Consider the following 5,000-nt stretch of genomic DNA (forward strand, 5'->3'; position numbering starts at 1 on the left):
TAACGCAATTTGTACCGCAATGTAACGCAATTTGTACCGCAATGTAACGCAATTTGTACCGCAATGTAACGCAATTTGTACCGCAATGTAACGCAATTTGTACCGCAATGTAACGCAATTTGTACCGCAATGTAACGCAATTTGTACCGCAATGTAACGCAATTTGTACCGCAATGTAACGCAATTTCTACCTTAACCTAACCCACGTTGTGCCTTAACCTAACCCACGTTGTGCCTTAACCTAACCCACGTTGTGCCTTAACCTAACCCACGTTGTGCCTTAACCTAACCCACGTTGTGCCTTAACCTAACCCACGTTGTGCCTTAACCTAACCCACGTTGTGCCTTAACCTAACCCACGTTGTGCCTTAACCTAACCCACGTTGTGCCTTAACCTAACCCACGTTGTGCCTTAACCTAACCCACGTTGTGCCTTAACCTAACCCACGTTGTGCCTTAACCTAACCCACGTTGTGCCTTAACCTAACCCACGTTGTGCCTTAACCTAACCCACGTTGTGCCTTAACCTAACCCAAGTTGTGCCTTAACCTAACCCAAGTTGTGCCTTAACCTAACCCAAGTTGTGCCTTAACCTAACCCAAGTTGTGCCTTAACCTAACCCAAGTTGTGCCTTAACCTAACCCAAGTTGTGCCTTAACCTAACCCAAGTTGTGCCTTAACCTAACCCAAGTTGTGCCTTAACCTAACCCAAGTTGTGCCTTAACCTAACCCACGTTGTGCCTTAACCTAACCCACGTTGTGCCTTAACCTAACCCACGTTGTGCCTTAACCTAACCCACGTTGTGCCTTAACCTAACCCACGTTGTGCCTTAACCTAACCCACGTTGTGCCTTAACCTAACCCACGTTGTGCCTTAACCTAACCCACGTTGTGCCTTAACCTAACCCACGTTGTGCCTTAACCTAACCCACGTTGTGCCTTAACCTAACCCACGTTGTGCCTTAACCTAACCCACGTTGTGCCTTAACCTAACCCACGTTGTGCCTTAACCTAACCCACGTTGTGCCTTAACCTAACCCACGTTGTGCCTTAACCTAACCCACGTTGTGCCTTAACCTAACCCACGTTGTGCCTTAACCTAACCCACGTTGTGCCTTAACCTAACCCACGTTGTGCCTTAACCTAACCCACGTTGTGCCTTAACCTAACCCAAGTTGTGCCTTAACCTAACCCAAGTTGTGCCTTAACCTAACCCAAGTTGTGCCTTAACCTAACCCAAGTTGTGCCTTAACCTAACCCAAGTTGTGCCTTAACCTAACCCAAGTTGTGCCTTAACCTAACCCAAGTTGTGCCTTAACCTAACCCAAGTTGTGCCTTAACCTAACCCACGTTGTGCCTTAACCTAACCCGCGTTGTGCCTTAACCTAACCCACGTTGTGCCTTAACCTAACCCACGTTGTGCCTTAACCTAACCCACGTTGTGCCTTAACCTAACCCACGTTGTGCCTTAACCTAACCCACGTTGTGCCTTAACCTAACCCACGTTGTGCCTTAACCTAACCCACGTTGTGCCTTAACCTAACCCACGTTGTGCCTTAACCTAACCCACGTTGTGCCTTAACCTAACCCACGTTGTGCCTTAACCTAACCCACGTTGTGCCTTAACCTAACCCACGTTGTGCCTTAACCTAACCCACGTTGTGCCTTAACCTAACCCAAGTTGTGCCTTAACCTAACCCACGTTGTGCCTTAACCTAACCCAAGTTGTGCCTTAACCTGCTCTGTAATTGGCATATGACACGTTACATTAATCCAGTGTTGTCTAACCACAACCCTCTGAATATAGTTCGCTACTCGCACCGCCCACCCTCTTGTGTATCGTTTCATGTTCAACACTTCGCAAGTGTTGCTTACTTTTTACATGCTCCCGCTGTACACTGTAATGTGGACGACTGCAGGATGTACATCGCCCCCACCCTCCCCCCTGCCTTCGCACGCTGGTCGTTCAGGTGCTTGCGTGTTCAATGCCCTTCGCAGCTGTTCACTGGCATTCGCATGTCGAAGCGCTCAGTCTACGTCGTGGTACGGCCTGTGTCCACTGTCCGCTGATGTCGTAAGCTTAACCCTCACATTGTACTGCACATAGGTCCGTATGTACTGCATGATACGCTGTGGCACATGTGTGACCGTACAACGACTGCGCCCAACAACAGCGAACCATACGGTCCAAATGTTGTGCACTCAGCCACGTGCCGTCTCCCCATAACAGCTACATTGCAGTGTGGTACGCCATAGAGACGTGTGGGATTAACGGACGCCCTGGATGGCGATCAGCATGAGCCGTCTGTTGATGTAGTGGCGCGTGTATTCAAACGTAGTCGTCTCTTCTCACACAGTGTGATAGCATGGTGCACCGCGTTCCACATCTGCGACATGGTACAGATGCTGGTTGACAGTCGGTCTCGTAATGGACATCGCATACGTAGGGGGCCACCTCCCACGTGTTCTCTAGTCGTGCACATTTTGTTGCGTGTATGTGGGCAGACGTAGTGTGTCGTGACACCTAACAGACAGGTATGCAATAATCGTTGCATTTGCAAACTGGGATGGACGTCTACGTTTGCTGGTGACGTTACGCAAATGAACAACTGGTAAACCCATTGTGGTGCGGTTGTTGTTGCTGGAGGTAAATCAGTAAGGGCAAATCTGTGTGTGAAGCGATACGCGGCGGTGGCTGGGTGGGACCGTCCCCGGCCGGTGAGGGGGGGCCGCCCGGCGTGCTGGCCGCGCGGTGCGTGGGCGCACGCGCTACAGCCGGCTGGTGGGGGCGCCCAGTGGCAGGCGCGCCGGCCGACGGACGCGGCAGGCGGCGCAGCTGCGCGCCGGGGCACCCTGCGCGCGGCGCCGGGCGGCCAAAGTGGGTCCTCGCGGGCCCGGTGCGAAGCGCGGTGGACATCTGCAGTGTGCTGGTCCGACTGAGGACTGTGTGCGTTGAGGATGCGCCGCCGCCCGGCACTCGGCGCCGCGACGCCGTCTGCTGCTCGGTCGCCCCAGCGGTTCTCGCTGGTGGTTTGTATCGCAGTTGTGCAGACGTGTTGGCACGTGCGCTGTGCTGGGAGAGTTCGCTTCGGCACCCACGTGGGGCCTTTGCCCTTCTGTGGCGCTGGCGTTGGAGCTGCCGGTCACCGTAGGTGGCGCGTGTTGTCTCCCGCCGGCAATGCCACGACAGCACGCTCCCGGGCCTCTGTCGGCAGCGGCAAGCTCAGTTGGGAGCACGGGTGGTCGCACCTAAAGCGTCTACTCGCCTAACTCCGGGCGATTGCGCCTCTCTCGAACCCGACCAAGTACTTAGGACGGCGCTGCGCGCCGCCGGGACCTGAGAGGGTTTCGAGGTGTATTGTGCAGGGGAGCTCAGCCTCCTCCTGTTTGCAGAATAATTGAGCGGACGCTTGCGTGTTCGCGCGGGCCCCTGGGACACACTCCCGGGCGGCCGGCTGCTCAGCTCTAGTTGACGCAGCTCCCTGGTTGATCCTGCCAGTAGTCATATGCTTGTCTCAAAGATTAAGCCATGCATGTCTCAGTACAAGCCGCATTAAGGTGAAACCGCGAATGGCTCATTAAATCAGTTATGGTTCCTTAGATCGTACCCACGTTACTTGGATAACTGTGGTAATTCTAGAGCTAATACATGCAAACAGAGTCCCGACCAGAGATGGAAGGGACGCTTTTATTAGATCAAAACCAATCGGTCGGCTCGTCCGGTCCGTTTGCCTTGGTGACTCTGAATAACTTTGGGCTGATCGCACGGTCCTCGTACCGGCGACGCATCTTTCAAATGTCTGCCTTATCAACTGTCGATGGTAGGTTCTGCGCCTACCATGGTTGTAACGGGTAACGGGGAATCAGGGTTCGATTCCGGAGAGGGAGCCTGAGAAACGGCTACCACATCCAAGGAAGGCAGCAGGCGCGCAAATTACCCACTCCCGGCACGGGGAGGTAGTGACGAAAAATAACGATACGGGACTCATCCGAGGCCCCGTAATCGGAATGAGTACACTTTAAATCCTTTAACGAGTATCTATTGGAGGGCAAGTCTGGTGCCAGCAGCCGCGGTAATTCCAGCTCCAATAGCGTATATTAAAGTTGTTGCGGTTAAAAAGCTCGTAGTTGGATTTGTGTCCCACGCTGTTGGTTCACCGCCCGTCGGTGTTTAACTGGCATGTATCGTGGGACGTCCTGCCGGTGGGGCGAGCCGAAGGCGTGCGACCGCCTCGTGCGTGTTCGTGCGTCCCGAGGCGGACCCCGTTGAAATCCTACCAAGGTGCTCTTTATTGAGTGTCTGGGTGGGCCGGCACGTTTACTTTGAACAAATTAGAGTGCTTAAAGCAGGCAAGCCCGCCTGAATACTGTGTGCATGGAATAATGGAATAGGACCTCGGTTCTATTTTGTTGGTTTTCGGAACCCGAGGTAATGATTAATAGGGACAGGCGGGGGCATTCGTATTGCGACGTTAGAGGTGAAATTCTTGGATCGTCGCAAGACGAACAGAAGCGAAAGCATTTGCCAAGTATGTTTTCATTAATCAAGAACGAAAGTTAGAGGTTCGAAGGCGATCAGATACCGCCCTAGTTCTAACCATAAACGATGCCAGCCAGCGATCCGCCGCAGTTCCTCCGATGACTCGGCGGGCAGCCTCCGGGAAACCAAAGCTTTTGGGTTCCGGGGGAAGTATGGTTGCAAAGCTGAAACTTAAAGGAATTGACGGAAGGGCACCACCAGGAGTGGAGCCTGCGGCTTAATTTGACTCAACACGGGAAACCTCACCAGGCCCGGACACCGGAAGGATTGACAGATTGATAGCTCTTTCTTGATTCGGTGGGTGGTGGTGCATGGCCGTTCTTAGTTGGTGGAGCGATTTGTCTGGTTAATTCCGATAACGAACGAGACTCTAGCCTGCTAACTAGTCGCGTGACATCCTTCGTGCTGTCAGCGATTACTTTTCTTCTTAGAGGGACAGGCGGCTTCTAGCCGCACGAGA

The 5,000-nt window shown here is 53.2% G+C and overlaps 1 non-coding gene across 1 annotated transcript in view; it reads left to right on the forward strand.

Annotated features, from left to right (window-relative positions):
* Positions 1–3,479: 3,479 nt before the first annotated feature.
* The window catches only part of LOC126151507 (small subunit ribosomal RNA), a 1,909-nt gene continuing 388 nt past the window's right edge, over positions 3,480–5,000 (forward strand). The window contains exon 1 of the ribosomal RNA XR_007532012.1: positions 3,480–5,000. This exon is cut by the window's right edge and continues 388 nt beyond it. This is a non-coding gene — a ribosomal RNA (small subunit ribosomal RNA).

Source organism: Schistocerca cancellata, unplaced genomic scaffold, assembly GCF_023864275.1.
Source record: "Schistocerca cancellata isolate TAMUIC-IGC-003103 unplaced genomic scaffold, iqSchCanc2.1 HiC_scaffold_1069, whole genome shotgun sequence".
NCBI classification, from domain to species: Eukaryota; Metazoa; Arthropoda; class Insecta; order Orthoptera; family Acrididae; genus Schistocerca; species Schistocerca cancellata.